The following is a 17,554-nucleotide window of genomic DNA, read 5'->3' on the forward strand; positions in this document are numbered from 1 at the left end:
GTTAAATAATTCTATAAGAAAGACATTTTTCAGTGTCACCTGTTTACAAAAACAAAAGCAAAAAAACAACAACAACAAAAAACTGTTTAGAGATTATGAGGTTGACATTTAACCTGATTATGGTTCCAAATAAAACAGCCACTGAAGGGAGACAAGAAAATTGTGAATTTACAAGATAATAAGTGGGTTCCACCGATCACTAGCCAGGACTCCTTGAGGAAATTATTTAGCTGCTTTGAGGTTCATTTTCTGCTACCTAAGAGGGAGATCCTATCTACTTTGTAGAGTAAGGATTAGTCTGAGATAATTATGTGAATGCCAAGCATAGCAGAGAAGCTTAATAAATGCCGGTTTCTTTCCCCTAAGTCCCTATTTTTTTTTTTTTTTTTTGCCTGAGAATGGAGTATTTCCAGATTGGTAAACTTCTCGAGTATGATTCTTTCTTTGAACATTTTGTTGCCAAGTCAATTGCAAAACAAAATCCAAACTGAAGTTTTACACTACATTCCACCTTGCTTTGCTTTGGGGTTGTGTTTTGATGGTAATATCTGTACACCTTAATTTTGAGTTTATTATGTAAAATGATTTCTAAAAAGTACTTCTAAAAACAATGTAAGACAAAATCATTACTATATGAAGTTAACACTTTAAATGTTTTTCATTTTCTTTAGATATTATTTCTGACAGCATTATATCTTTAAAATATGACACTTGAAAAATAATAGAATACAATCACAATTTCATACTTTCATGAAGGTATGGACACAATTCTAATAGAACTACTTTTAAAAATTAAAGAGAGATATTTTAGACAAGCTTTAACATCTGATTCTCCTATTAATGAAACAATAAATCTTTGATATGTGTTGATTCTAAAAAAAATTAAGATAAATTGTGCACAAAATTATAATACTCTAAAAAGTAATTAAAATAAAAGTTAATTATCTTTGCAGTAGAAAGATCAAATAAGTCACTAAAGATAAAAAAGAAAAATAACATTTTCAGAACACCACTTTTAAGTGAAGGTATAGAGAAGACAGAATGGATTGTGAAAATTCTCTATTCAGGGAGTTCGCCTCGAGGCTCAGCGGTAGTGAACCCAACTAGTATCCATGAGGATGCGGGTTCAATCCCTGGCCTTGCTCAATAGGTTGAGGACCCATCATTATTGTGAGCTGTGGTGCAGGTCACAGACATGTCTCAGCTCTGTTGGTGTTATGGCTGTAGTGTAGGCCCACAGCTACAGCTTCCATTCAATCCCTAGCCTGGGAACTTCCATATGCCATGGGTGCGGCCCTAGAAAGACAAAAAAAAAGAAAAAAGATTCTCCATTCAGAATTCTTTTGTACCGATAACTATATTGTAAGGTTATATTTGACACAGTAAACAGCTATAGAGAGAAAAACGAGCCATCTTTTAAAGCACAGTTTTCATTGTATTATTTTGGAACATGATTGGTGATCAACAATAAATTAAATATAATTTTTACACTATATCACAGTAGTCATCTACCCACATAGAACAACTATTTTGGTGGTTTATTAATGCAGACTTCATGCAATCTATGGCAAGGTTAACACCAAATAAAGGTCATTGTTCATTAATTATATAGGCCAATTCTGGAATTCTAATAATAATTTCATAATAATAAGTCATAAAAGAATGTACATATATTTTTGTTTCATTCTCTAGGCTATATTTTTTGTGTGCCTTAGAAGATTGTATATAATGGCTATAACAATTTTCTATTATTATAACTTCCTAGTGTTACTTCTATATACTTACTGTAGGGTGATTATATTATAAAGTAAAGCACCTCAATTGTGACATGAATATGCACATGTTTGTTCATATTTAGATGACTGTATTCTGGTTTAGTTGCTATTAATCACTATCAGACAGGGCAATATAATAACTAATGTGAGATTTTAGGCCTGATTGTTGACGTTTGCTGCAAAATACTTCATTGAGTCGGACAAACAGCTGATTGGCCCCAGGAAATTTAATCTTCTTATATTAAGCTGAAGTGAGTGAAAGCAGACTGTGTATTGAAAATGCTACAAGATTACAGAGAAGAACAACTTCAATTAAAGCAGTGTGCTTTTATAATTTCCCAACATTGTAAGAAACTCTCCACAGACTAGAAGCTAGTAATCAGAAATAAGAGAACTATTTTTAAGCAAATTTCCCACCAATTAGCCACATGAACCCTCTTCTCCAATCCTGCTGCTTTGCTTACTGTGGAACCCTTCCCCTTTCATCCCTTAGGTCTGCCCATTTCAGCAACAAGGATCTTACTCTCTCTCCTGTATGGTAGTAATGTTTCTGTGCCATGCAATTTAATACTTAATTATATACTGTTTTGTGCTAGTCTCTAATTGTTTTAGGTGTGTTTTGTATTCTCTTCTCAACTAGATTGTAGTCTCTGAGGCTAGGGGCATGTGCCTTATTTCTTTGGTAAAGCCTTTTATGCTAAACATGGTAGGCACAAAGTTAATATCTTGTTGGAAAATCAAAAAATAGCCATTGGGGAGTTCCTGTCATGGCTCAGCAGAAACGAATCCGACTAGGAACCATGAGGTTGCAGGTTCGATCCCTGGCCTTGCTCAGTGGGCTAAGGATCCAGCATTGCCTTGAGCTGTGGTGTAGGTTGCAGACGCGGCTTGGATCCTGAGTTGCTGTGGCTCTGGCATAGGGCGGCGGCAACAACTTCGATTAGACCCCTAGCCTGGGAACCTCCATATGCCATGGGCACAGCACCAAAAAGCAAAAAAGAAAAAAAAATAGCCATTGGTTTTGTACAACGGTGACCAGAGCTCAAAGCAAAAAAACCTTCATGTCTGTGTGGGGTGGGGTAGAAAGACACTCACTGGACCCTGATGTTTTCAGATTCCTCTGGTTACAGTGAACACATATTTACTAAAGTTGAAAGAGCTCGAGAGGTATCTGTAATAAGCAATCAAGATGGTTTCATGGAACCCAAATGCATGTTGGTGATTAAGTCTGCACGAGACTGAAACTGGAAATTGCAAGGTCAGAAACAGCCAGTTTCTTTCTCTAAAAGCCAACATGGTCTTTTTTTTCCACCTCTCCAGCCAGCGACTTCTATCTCACTGTGCATTTGTAGGCCAGTTTCCCTTACATGAATGTGTCTTAGCCTGGATATTCCAACATCACCTTTTTCAAGTCCAGGATCCATGAGTAACTGACCCAGCTCTCACATTGTATTTCCGAATTACAGACAGAAAAACTATGATTGGCCTTTAATGTGTCAGATATCAGTCCCTGGCCCAATCAGCTGCCACTTGGATAGCAAGGGTCATGTGGTTTGATATTCATTCTCAGCAGCATTGTGGGACCATCTCTCAAAGAAAAGGAAAGCTATAAGGCAGGCAACTTGACGGATGCAACAACTACAGTTAAAGTCCATAGGAAACTGCAACAAAAGTTTTACAGTTGCCTTCCCACCTTATAACTCCCTTTTCCTGGAAATTTTATCCCTTCCACTGGCGTAGTCCCCCAACAGACACCTTTGTACTAGATGACTCTGGCCAGTTGACCCAACCAGGGTGATTTTTTTCCCAAGCCAGGTTAGACTGGTTTTCTCCCAGGAAATTTTCTTTGAGACCAAGAAACTGCCCATTGGGCAAAGCTGGGCTTTTGAGGGGAAAAGACTGCCAACTCAGAACTGTTTTTAGGACCATCCTTTCCCATTCTCTGTGCACAGAGAAGGACAGAGATCCCATCTGCTGTGAGAGAAGAATGAAGCAGACATCCTTAAAGAGGCACAAATGAGACAGGAGAGCAAGTCCTGTCACATTCTTCAAGGTTGAATAGTTTCTGATTCTAGAAGCCCAACTACTTTCCTGCCCTTGAGTTCTTTGAGACATCTCCACATTCTTTTTCGCTCCAGTTAGCTTAAGTTGGGTTCCGTTATCTGCAACCAAAATAGTTGAGACATCCAGATTGAAAGTAAGAGTCTTTCCTACACTTGTCCATTGAGACAAGTCAGTTGCGTTAAAAAAAAAAAAAACATGCCTAAGACTAAAGATAGTGTCAGATTAGTAAATGTAAACAAAAAGAAAATAAAAATGATAGGCAAAAAAAAAAAAAAAAAAAAGAGATGCCAATATTTTGCTGCCATCATGAAAAGCTTCTCTGTCTTGTAAACTGACGTATCTTTGTGGGCATACAGTACATCTGCTTGTGACTCAGGATTAAATAGTATGTGAGGACTCAGTTACCTCATTCTCCGTAATGATTTCTTGAAAGATAATTTGTGAAGGAAAATCGGCCTTGAAAATTTTTGTCATTTTATATGTGTCTGCTTTTGTAACTGATGCTTGTTACAGTTTTCAAAGCACATGGACACATATCCTGTCATTTGACATTCACAACAATCCTCTGGGGAAGGATTAATTACATCATTCCTATTTCAAAAATGAAGAAACTGAGACTCAAAGAGGTCAAAGGATTTGTTAGGTGTCATTAATCTAGGAAGGAAACAACAGAGACTCAAAATCAGTGTTTGTTAAACATTTCTGACCCACGTTTGATCTTTGTCTTATAGCACATTTCCCCCCCTTAAAAACTCTCTTTTCTTTTCTTTTTTTCTTTTTTTTGTCTGTCTTTTTAGGGCTGCACCCGCGGCATATGGTTGTATGTGTAGGTTGTGTAGGTTGTGTAGGTTGCAGACGCGGCTCGGATCCCGCGTTGCTGTGGCTCTGGCATAGGCCGGCGGCTACAGCTCCGATTGGACCCCTAGCCTGGGAACCTCCATATGTCGCAGAAGCGGCCCAAAGAAATAGCAAAAAAAAAAGTCAAATTTTATATAAGTAGAATGTGTAGTAATAATACTTTTGTGCTCAACTTCTTTTACATAAATGAGATACATCTATTTTACTGTGTGTGACAGTAGTTCATTCATTTCTATTCCTGTGTGATATTCCATCTTTTGGATATACCACTATTTATATGGTATATAAATTATCTATCTATCTAATTATATCTATTATCTATAGATACTTCAATTGTTTTCAGTTTGGGGCTTTCATGAATGATGCTGCTATGAACATTCATGAGGATATCTTTTAGGGCACCACGTGTATGCTCTACTGGGTAAATACTCAAGGAATGAAATTGCTGGGTCAAAAGTTCATATTTAGTAGCTCCTGTCAGACAATTTTACAATGTGGGTATATTATTTTATACCTCCACCCCACCGGTATGGGAAAAATGAAGCTGCTCCTTATTCTCATCAATACTTGGTATTTTCTGGTTTTTATTTTAAGGGTTCTGGTGAGTCCATAATGGTATATACTACTGCGTTTTTTTTTTTTTTTTTTTTTTTTTTGTCTTTTTGCTATTTCTTGGGCTGCTCCCGCGGCATATGGAGGTTCCCAGGCTCGGGGTTGAATCAGAGCTGTAGCCGCCGGCCTACGCCAGAGCCACAGCAACGCAGGATCTGAGCCGCGTCTGCAACCTACACCACAGCTCACAGCAACACCGGATCATTAACCCACCGAGCAAGGGCAGGGACCGAACCCACAACCTCATGGTTCCTAGTCAGATTCGTTAACCACTGCGCCACGACGAGAACTCCCTGGTATATACTATTGCGTTTTTAATTTGCTTTTCCCTGATAATTACTGAGCCTGAGGACGTTTTTATATTCACTGATCATTTATATATCCTCTTTTGTGAAAGGTTTATTAAAAATTTTGCCCATTTTTCTATTGTTTTGCAAGAAGTCTTTATGTAGCCTGAGCAATATGCATTAACCTCTAAAATATACACTGGAAATATCTTATATCTCTGTATGGTTTGTATTTTCAGTCTTGAATTTTTTTTTTTTAGGGCCAAACCCACAGCATATGGAAGTTCCCAGGCTAGAGATTGAATTGGAGCTGTAGTTGCTGGCCTATACCACAGCCACAGCAACACCAGATCTGAGCTGCGTCTGCAACCTACACCACAGGTCACGGCAACGCCAGATCCTTAACCCCACTGAGCAAGACCAGGGATCAAACCCGCAACGTCATGGTTCCCAGTTGGATTCGTTTCCACTGTGCCATGATGGGAACTCTGAGGATTTTTTTGGAAAGTGTTTTCTCTTCCCCTACCTTTACACAGGGTCAGGGAGCAGTGTGCTGCCTACTCACTTCAAGCCAAACGAGAAGTCCCTCAAGGAGTCCTCCCAGAGTTTGTCCCCAGGATTTTCAGGAAGAAGGACTTGGGTGTGATCCTTGCCAAGTGTCAATACTGGAGATCTAGCGAAGCTTCACTTGTCTGCAGGGCCACATTGGGTGTAAAATGGACTTTAACTTACAGGAGGCAAACAGTAGTGTGTCCCAGGGAACAAAGTAGAATCCATCAGAAGCATGGGCTTGTGATCATTTGAAAAGGAACCTTGCCTCCTCATTCCCCAATGGGAAAAAGAACCACCAGAAGTCCAGGTCCGAGGGAATTTATCCAAAGCTGACAGAGCCAGAGAAGTGTTGTCTGCAACAAGTAGCTGCAGTCAGGATATGTGGGAGCAGAGGGTGCACCTCTGAGAAAAAAAAAGGAGAGAAAGAGTCATGTCCGGATAGTCTGCATACCCAGAGGTCACTGACACCAAAGGACATAGTGCCAGGCACGCAAAACTGTTTCCCTTTCACCCAATCCTCTTTTTTCCCCTGGCACAGGGTAGGGAGGTCAGAAACAGCCGTTATATGTGGTGGAAGTCTTTCAGGAGATGAGAATCAGCTGACAGGGCTGCCTCCCCCACCTCAGGCTCTGAGGCCTGGAGCAGAGAAGAATCAGCTTTTGAACAAGTTTGGAATTTTGAAATCACCCACAATAAGATTCAAGTTAAGTGATTAAAAGCTTAAACTGGATTCTTCCACAAATTCGCTCCTTAGCTATTTCTGCTTGGAAGCTTAATTCATCTATTGAGTTTTCAACCTAAATTATGTTTCAAAAATTTTTGTTCAATTTTTAAAAAAAGTCCACCCAGGGAGTTCCCTGGTGGTCTAGTGGTTAGAATTTGGCACTTTCACCTCTGTGGCCTGGGTTCAGTCCCTGGTCTGGGAACTGAATTCCTATATCAAATCACTGCACACTGCAGCCAAAAAATTTAAAAATTGAAAAAATTTTTAATTTTAATTTTAAAAAAAGTTCATCCATTTCTTCCACCCACCGCCTGATCCTTAACCTCTTGGCAACCACCAATCTGTTCTCTGTATCTATGAGCTTGCTTTGTTTTTAGATTCCACATATAAGAGAGAATGAATAGTATGTACAGCACAGATGGTACAGTATATTTTCTCTGATTTATCTCACTTAGCAAAATGCCTTTGAACTCCATCCATGTTGTTGAAAATGGCAAGATTTTGATCTTTTTTCTTTTTCTTTTTTTTGCTATTTCTTGGGCCGCTCCCGCGGCATATGGATGTTCCCAGGCTAGGGGTCCAATCGGAGCTGTAGCCACCGGCCTACACCAGAGCCACAGCAACGCGGGATCCGAGCCACGTCTGCAACCTACACCACAGCTCACGGCAACGCCAGATCCTTAACCCACTGAGCAAGGCCAGGGATCAAACCTGCAACCTCATGGTTCCTAGTCGGATTCGTTAACCACTGTGCCACAACGGGAACTCCTGATCTTTTTTTTATGGCTGAATAACATTCCTTTGCTTATGTATACCACAATTTCTTTTTCTAGTCATCCATCAATGGATACTTAGGTTGTTTTCCTATCTTGGCTATTGTATATGATGCTGCAGTGAACATGGTGGTATATTTCTCTTTTCAAATTAGTGTTTTCACTTTCTTCATATAAATAACCAGAAGTGCAATTGCTGGATCATATGGTAATTCTATCTTTAACTTTTTGAGGAAATTTCATACCGTTTTCCATAGTAGTGGCACCAATTTACATTCCTATCAACGGTGCCTAAGGTTTCCCTTTTCTCCACATCCATGCCAACACTTATTTGTTGTCTTTTTGATAATAGCCATTCTAACAGGTATGATATCTCATTGTGGTTTTATTTGCATCACCCTGATGAGTAATGATATTGAGTATCTTTTCATGTACCTGTTAGCCATCTGTAGACCTTCTTTGGAAAAATGTCTATTCAGATGTTCTGCCCATTTTAAAATTAGATTTTTGTTTGTTTGTTTTTGTATGAGTTACTTGTATATTTTGTCTTTTTTTTTTTTTTTTTTTTTTTTTTTTTTTTTTTTTTTTTTGGTATTTCTTGGGCTGCTCCCGCGGCATATGGAGGTTCCCAGGCTAGGGGTCCAATTGGAGCTGTAGCCACCGGCCTACACCAGAGCCACAGCAACGCGGGATCCGAGCCACGTCTGCAACCTACACCACAGCTCACGGCAACGCCAGATCCTTAACCCACTGAGCAAGGCCAGGGATTGAACCCGCAACCTCATGGTTCCTAGTCGGATTCATTACCCACTGCGCCACGACGGGAACTCCCACTTGTATATTTTGAATATTATCTCCTTATCATATTTACATGATTTGCAATTATTTTCTCCCATTTAGTAGGTTGCCTTTTCATTTGGTTTATTGTTTCTTTTACTGTGCAAAAGTTTTTTTAGTTTGATGTAGTCCCAAGGGTGTATCTTTGCCTTTGGTGTCAGATTTAAAAAATCATTACCAAGACCTGTGTCAAGGAGTTTGCTCCCTATGTTTTCTTCTGGGAGTTTGGTGGCTTCAGATTCTTACTTTAAAAATTTTAACCTATTTCGATTTAATTTTTGTGTAAAGCATAAGATAGTGGCCCAGTTTCATCTTTTTGCATTGGCTGTCCAACTTTCCCAACACCATATGTTGAAGATACTATCCTTTCCCCATTTTATAAATTCTTGGCTTATTTATCATAAATTAATTGACCACATATGTGTGGGGTTTTATTCTGTGCCCTTTATTCTGTTCCATTGATCTGTGTGCTTGTTTTTCTGCCAGTGCCATATTGACTTATTTACCATAGCTTTGTAATATAACTTGAAATAAGGGAACATGATGCCTGTAGCTATGTCCTTCCTTCTCAAGATTTCTTTGACTATTCAGGTTTTTTGTGTTATGTACATATTTTAGGATTTATTTCTAGCTCTGTGAAAAATACCATTGGAATTTTGATAGTGATTTGAGTACATTGCTATGAGTAGTACGGACATGTTAATTTTATTACTTCTTTCAGTCCATGAACATGGAATATCTTCCATGTATTTGTTCTCAATTTCTTTCATTAATGTCTTGCAGTTTTTAATACATGTTTTTCACCTCCTTGAGTAAATTTATTCTGAGGTATTTTATTATTTTGATGCATTATAAACGGGATTGTTTTCTTAATTCCTTTTTCTGATAGTTTGTTATTAGTGTAAAAAAAACAATAGATTTTTGTGTGATGATTTTGTATACTGCAACTTACTGAATTTGTTTATTCTAACAGTTTTTTTTTTTAATGGAGTCTTTAGTCTTTCTATACATTATGTCATTTGCAAATAGTGACAGGTTTACTTCTTTCTTTCCAATTTCAATGCTTTTTATTTGTTTTTCTTGCCTAATTGCTCTGGCTAGGACTTCCTATATTGAATAAAGCACCAAGATGGGTATCCTTGTCTTCTTCCTGCTCTTAGAGGAAATATTGTTAGCTTTTCACCATTCAGTATGATGTTAATTGTGGGCTTGTCATATATGGCCTTTTTTGCTGTTGATGCATTAAGTTCCCTCTATATGGACTTCGTTGAGAGTTTTGGGATGATGAATTCTGTCAAATGCTTTTGCTGAATCTACTGAAATAATAATACATTTTTATTATTAATTGTGTTAATATGGTGTACTATAAGGATTCATTTGTGGATATTGAAGCATCACAGACACTACGCTGGGTTCTTAACCCACTGAGCCACAAAGGAAACTCCTGGTCTAATACATTTTTAAAGGCTGATGCTTCCTTATTGCTTTTCTATTTGGATGATCTCTCCATTGATGTAAGTTGTATATTAAAGTTCCCTGTTACTATTGCATTGCTGTCTATTTCTCCCTTTAGATCTGTTAATACCTACTTTAATGTTTAGGTGCTGCTATATTGAGCACACAAATATTTATAAATGATATATCCTCTTGTTGGATTAACCCCTTTATTATTAGGTCACTGTGTAACCCTCTTCTCTGTCTCTTGTCACAGTCTTTGTTTTAAACTCTGTGTTGTCTGATATAAGTGTAGCTACTCCAGCTTTCTTTTGGTTTTCATTTGTATGCAATATCTTTTTCCATCCCTTCACTTTCAATCTGTGTGTGTTCTTACATCTAAAGTGTGTCTCTTGTAGGCAGAATATGGATGGATCTTGTTTATATATTTATTCAGCCCCTCTGTCTTTTGATTGGAGAATTTAGTCCACTTACATAAGCACATACCTAACTATTGATAGGTATGCGCTTACTGCCATATTGTTCATTGATTTCTAGCTGTTTTTGTATTTCCTCTCTGTTCACTTCTTCTTCTCTTGTTCTCTTCCTTTGTGGTTTGATGATTTTCTTTAGTGGTATGCTTATATTCCTTTCTCTTTATCTTTTGTATATTCACTATAGATTTTTGCTTTGTGGTTATCATGAGGTTTACATATAACAACTTATATCTATAACAGTCTATTTTAAGTTGATAACAACTTAAAGTGGATCCCATTCTTTAGCTCAGCATTTTTATTCTTTCCCCACCCACATTTTATGCTTTTGATGTCACATTTTACATCTTTTTATATTGTATAATCCCTTAAATAATTATCATAATCATAGTTATTTTTACTACTTCTGTCTTTTAACCTTTATCCTAGCTTTTTAAGTAATTAATCCACTGCCTCTACTATATATTTATTTTTCCAGTGAGATTTATTCTTTTACACATGTTCTTATTATTAATCAGTGTCCTTTCTTTTCATCTTAAAGAAGGTCCTTTAATATTTCTTGTGAGACCATTTTAGTGGTGATAAACTTTAGCTTTTGCTTGTCTGGAAAACTCTTTCCTTCAGTTCTGAATGATAACTTTACTGGGTAGGATATTCTGATGCTTAACTCATCTATTGAGTTTTGAACTTTGAATATTAAAATTTCATCTCCAGAAATTTTATTTGGCTCTTTATCCTATTTGATTAACCATTTTAATAGTCTTTTGTTCCTTGCTTGTATTTTCTTTTATATTTTTAATTCAAAAATTTTATTACTCAAATGAATTTATCACATCTGTAATTGTATAATGATCATAACAATCTGATATCACAGGATTGCCATCCCACTGCCCAAGCCCATCCCTCCACCCCCCAAACTGTCTCCTCCAGAGACCATAAGTTTTTCAATGTCTGTGAGTCAGCATCTGTTCTGCAAAGAAGTTCTGTCTGTCCTTTTTTCAGATTCCACTTGTCAGTGAAAGCATTGGATGTTGGTGTCTCATTGTATGGCTGACTTCACTTAGCATGATAGTTTCTACGTCCATCCATGTTGCAAAAAATGCTGGTATTTCGTTCTTTCTAATGGCTGAGTAATATTCCGTTGTGTCTATGCACCACAGCTTCTTGATTCACTCCTCTGACGATGGACATTTAGGTTGTTTCCATGTTTTGGCTATTGTAAATAGTGCTGCAATGAACACTGGAGTACATGTGTCTTTGCGAGTCGTGGTTGTCTCTGGGTAGATGCCCAGGAGTGGGATTGCTGGATCAAATGGTAGTTCTGTTTTTAGTTTTCTGAGGCATCTCCATACTGCTTTCCATAGTGGTTGCACCAAGTAACAATCCCACCAACAGTGTACTAGGGTTCCTTTTTCCCCACACCCTCTCCAGTACTTATTGTTTGTAGACTTTTTGATGATGGCCATTCTGGCTGGTGTAAGGTGGCACCTCATAGTGGTTTTGATTTGCACCTCTCTAATAATGAGTGATGTTGAACATCTTTTCATGTGTTTCTTGGCCATCTGTATGTCTTCTTTGGAGAACTGTCTGTTTAGATCTTCTGCCCATTTTTGGATGGGGTTGTTTGTTTTTTTGGTATGGAGCTGCAGAAGTTGTTTATAAATTTCGGAAATGAATCCCTTGTCAGTCGATTCATTTGCAAAGGTTTTCTCGCATTCTGTGGGTTGTCTTTTTGTGTTGTTTAGGGTTTCCTTTGCTGTGCAGAAACTTTTAAGTTTGATTAGGTCCCTTTTGTTTATTTTTGTTTTTGTTGTCAATACTCTGATAGGTGGATCTGAGAAAATGTTGCTGTCATTTATGTCAGAGAGTGTTTGGCCTATGTTTTCCTCTAGGAGTTTTATAGTGTCTGGTCTTATAGCTAGGTCTTTAATCCATTTGGAGTTTATTTTTGTGTATGGTGTTAGGGAGTGTTCTAATTTCATTCTTTTCCACGTGGCTATCCAGTTTTCCCAGCACCACTTATTGAACACCTTGCCTGTAGTTTCAAGCCACTCATTTCTTTAAATATAGTAAATGTATCACTTTTATATTGGGCCTGATAATTGCTCTCTCGAAATCTTTGAAGATCTGATTCTTCTGTTTTGTTTCTGCTAATTCTAGTTCTGAGTGCCTTATTTCTTTTTTTTTTTTTTTTTTTCAAACCGTGAGCTGTATCATTTGCCTTGGCATTTTATCTGTGGAATTTCTTTGAGGTCCATGTTGAAATTACAGTCCTCCTGGCTATCGCCTGAGGGAACTACCAACCTGAGACCACTTCAAGTTCAATGATCATTTGAAGTTTTCAATCCTCACAGGGAACATGCCTTTGGAATGAAAACTCACTTGGAGGCCAACTTGTATTACAAGTGCTCAGGGAGATTTTTCTATCTTACTATCTTTAACCAGGGTCAAGTTCAAGATCCACATTTTCTTGCTGCCTACTTTTGAGTGATAAGTTAATTTTTCTTTGGGATTTTTGGGGTCCCAGCTTTATGTAGATCTTCTAGTAGACTCTCTATTTGAGTAGACCCTAACCTTTTTTCTCCCGCTCTCTAAACTCTATGCAGCCGTCAAAGTGGAATTTCAAGGTCACCAGAGTTCTTCAGAAGCCTTAGGGCTAAGATAGCTTTGGTGTTCACTTTACTTCTTAGAATTCCTGCTTTAACTTCATTTTAGGGCTTGGTAGATCTCCTTGTAACAGGCCAGTCACGAATACATTTTTTTTTTTTTTTTTTGTCTTTTTGCCATTTCTTGGGCCGCTTCTGCAGCATATGTAGGTTCCCAGGCTAGGGGTCGAATCGGAGCTGTAGCCGCCGGCCTACGCCAGAGCCACAGCAACGCAGGATCCGAGCCGCGTCTGCAACCTACACCACAGCTCATGGCAACACCGGATCGTTAACCCACTGAGCAAGGGCAAGGATTGAACCTGCAACCTCATGGTTCCTAGTCAGATTCGTTGACCACTGCGCCACGACGGGAACTTCACGAATACATTTTTAATATTTGTTTTCAATAACTTATTCCAGGTAAAGCCACAAATGAGGGTTTATCAAACCTCTTAAAGTCTTTTGGCTGCTAACCAAATCTTTCAATTTCCTCCTGAACACACATACTTCTGGAAATTTGGACAAGACCCATTCGTGTTTGAAAGAGATGAAAGGACTTGCTATCTGGAGAGTCAATGTATATATGCCTGAATTTTCCCCTGGGCAATTTTCAGTTAAAATGATGTTTAAATGAAATTAGTGATGAATAAGGTTACTTTCAAGCTGGCACATTGTGGAGCTCAGCTTCTATATAAAACTGGTCACACACTCTTTACAATTAAGTGCCTAACTAGAGATACCTTTAACATTTCTAAAGAAACATTAAGAAAGTAGTGGGGAGTTCCCGTCGTGGCGCAGTGGTTAACGAATCCGACCAGGAACCATGAGGTTGCGGGTTCGGTCCCTGCCCTTGCTCAGTGGGGTAACGATCCGGTGTTGCCGTGAGCTGTGGTGTAGGTTGCAGACGCGGCTCGGATCCCGCGTTGCTGTGGCTCTGGTGTAGGCCGGTGGCTACAGCTCCGATTGCACCCCTAGCCTGGGAACCTCCATATGCTGCGGGAGCGGCCTAAGAAATAGCAAAAAGACAAAAAAAAAAAAAGAAAAGAAAAGAAAAAAGAAAGTAGTGGGAGTGCTTCTCAACTATTGGAGTAATCCTGCAGAGGAGTGAATGTGACGCCCCAGTGAATGTAGCACTCATTGATAATATATTTATTACAAGCAAAATTTGCAGCAGTGAGGCCAAACCAGCCAAAAACAACAGAGACCATCAGTCTAGGGGTATTTAGTAACTGCAACTTCTCTAGCATCCACAGTCCCTCTCACCTTCACAGGTAACTCCAAAGTGGGGGTTTAGCCTCTAAGGGAGAGAATGATTGGCTGCTTTCCAAAGCTGTTATCACTTTGCCCCTAGACCATACTTCCTGGCCTCCCTTACAGATAGGTGGAGTCTGGGTTTTAGCTAACAAAATGTCAATGTGGGCAGAAGAGATATGCGGCACTTTCAACCTGGCCCATTAAACCCTCATGCAGACTTGTTGGTAAACTACAGCTATTCGTTAGGTGTACTCACCCCTGCTTCTCTGCAATCCAAGTAGCCTGTGTCAGCTCTTTCCATCTGCAGGAACTCTTTGCTCAACCACTTCTGGACATTGTATAATACAGAATTCCAGTGATCTGTCCATGCTATTGGTACCGCATCTTAACTCTGGTTATGTATCTCATTCTCTTTCCTCTTGAATCCATTGATGCCAAAACTATGTACTTCAAAAACCTACATAGTCTTTCTCGCCTGCCACTGGAAGCAAAGGACTCCAAGTTTGCAGAAGATGGCAGATTATTAGATGGAAGAAATCAGAGAGTCTGAGTTGCTATATGAAGGCTATTCACCAAACACCAATTGGAATTTGACTGAGAGAGATTAAATTTCCACCGAGTTATCATTGAGATTTTAGAGTTTTTCTATTATTATGGCTATTATATTAACAAATACAACCCATGTCACCCTGAAGTTCCTTCAAAATTACCCCATTGTAGAATCTGTCTTTCGCAAACCAGGTCACCTGTATCTAGCAACTAGAATTTGGATTTAAGGTCTGTCACTAGTTTCATTGTCCAGAGAGTTACGATAATGACTAAGCATCACAAATAGCACAGTATCACTGTAACTACGGAACAATGATCAATCCATGGGCTTGTGTATCATTTAGCTGAGGCCTAGGAAGAAGTGAACTAAGCAAGTCTGGCCAGTGCCCACAGTTAAACATGCTGATAAAAAATGTTTTTCTACATGTAACCTGAATAAACCTAGAGATCCCGAATGGATGGACCTTTGTATGGCATATCATAGTTCTATTCAAAACTCTGTGAGGGAAGAGTTTCATACAATATTTTCTCACATTGTAGGGTTCCATATATTTGATGGAAAATAACAGAAGGTAATTCTGGCTAATTCAAGGAAAAAGCAAAACAAAACAACAAATTATAAAGGATAGTTTATATACTAAAAAAAAATTTTTTTTTTGTAGTGACACATGTTTAATAAACTGGCAAGAACTGCTAAGGAAGGTTAGGCCAGATAAGAACTCCAAGACCACAATATAGGCTAGTTTCATGTTTTAAAATACCGCCTCATGGATTGCTTATTGATTAAAAATAGGGAAAAACTACTTTTACAAACGAGGGATCTGACAGACTTAATTAAGTGATCTAACTTAATATTGGTAATAATGAGACAAACAGATATGACATGTCTCCCAAAGTGACACGATGAAAGGATACAGCATCATCTGTATAGTATACTTATAAAAATATTTCACCTGAAACTAATCAAGGGGAAACCATCAGACCACTACAGATTGTGGAACAACTTGAAAAAAATCTTCAAAATTAATCATAAAAAAGAAAGAATGCAAAGCATTTTCCTAAATTAAAGGAGACCTGGGAGTTCCTGTTGTGGCTCAGTGGAAATGAATCCAATAGGTATCCATGAGGATGCAGGTTCGATTCCTAGCCTTGCTCAGTGGGTTAAGGATCCAGCGTGGCCATGAGCTGTGGTGTAGGTCACACACGTGGCTCAGATCCTGCCTTGCTGTGGCTGTGGTGTAGGCCAGCAGCTATGGCTCTGATTGGACCCCTAGCCTGGGAACCTCCACATGCCTCCAGCGTGACCCTAAAAAGCAAAAATAAATAAATAAATGTAGACTAGAAAAACATGAACCTTGATTAAATCCTATCTATAAAAAACTTCAACTTTTTTTTTTTTTTTGTCTTTTTGCTATTTCTTGGGCCGCTCCCGCAGCGTATGGAGGTTCCCAGGCTAGGGGTCCAATCGGAGCTGTAGCCACCGGCCTACACCAGAGCCACAGCAACGCGGGATCCGAGCCGCGTCTGCAACCTACACCACAGCTCATGGCAACGCCGGATCGTTAACCCACTGAGCAAGGGCAGGGACTGAACCTGCAACCTCATGGTTCCTAGTCGGATTCGTTAACCACTGTGCCACGACGGGAACTCTTTTTTTTGTTTTTTTGTTTGTTTGTTTGTTTTTAAAAAAAAAACTTTAACTTTTAAAGGGCATTTAGGGAACGATTTAAAAATTTGTATATATATATATATATTAGGTAATACACGATATCAATGTTAGATCTCTAAAGTGAGATCTAACATTGTGGTTATATAGTTGAAATGTCCTTGTTCTTAGGAGAGGTATACTAAGTATTTAGGCATAAAGTTTCATGATGCATAACTTCTTTTCAAGCCATTTAGCAAAAAGTAAATATAGGTCAGTAGATAGACACAGAACAAGCAAATGTCGCAGAAATTAATGATAGGTGAATCTAGCTGAAGGGTATATGCCTGGTCATTGTACTGCTTTTTTTTTTTTTTTTTCAACTTTTAAGGTTTGATATTTTTCAAAATAAAAACTTCAGAAAATTTTTAAAAAGCTGTAATGCTTCTGAATTGTGTCTAGGAATTTACACTGAAGCTATGGGTAATGCATTATACTTGGATGGGTCTGTGGGCAACTACCACATTAAATGTCTATGTTAGTCTCTGTCAAAATTCATGTCGCTTTTTGTAGGAATAATTAAATGTTTTAAATGAGAGAGAAAAAGAATATTACCAAAGGTCACATAGCTTACTAGTGGCAGAGCTGGGATGTAAACTCATACTCACACCTTTTTCCTCTGTGGACAGCAAAAAAAGGCTCAAGGCTTGCTATGCTCTGAAATCAAATAACCTACTTTTCTCAGTTTTGCGGAAGGTCGATCTTGACAATAATTTTAAAATAATTCTTAAGTGCTAAAGATAGTCACAGAATAAAAAGAAAAGAATGCTTTAAAAATGCTGTTCTATTGAGCCAAGCTTGAGAATATGTTTGGGATTTATAAGAGGATTTGAGGAATTTAATAAAACTATTATTTTAAAAACAAGAGAACAAGAGGTTCTTTGATACAGATTTAACGAGAGTTTAGGAACAGTGGGGAATGACTCACTTCCAGGTAGACTAATTAATATGTTGGATTGGGGGGGGATTAATTGTTGAAGTGGAGAAACAT

The sequence above is a fragment of the Sus scrofa genome, chromosome 3, assembly GCF_054392235.1.
Source record: "Sus scrofa isolate SSC_HxYL_T2T_F1_AM1 chromosome 3, Sscrofa_HxYL_maternal_Yorkshire_Landrace_v2.0, whole genome shotgun sequence".
Classification (NCBI taxonomy): Eukaryota; Metazoa; Chordata; class Mammalia; order Artiodactyla; family Suidae; genus Sus; species Sus scrofa.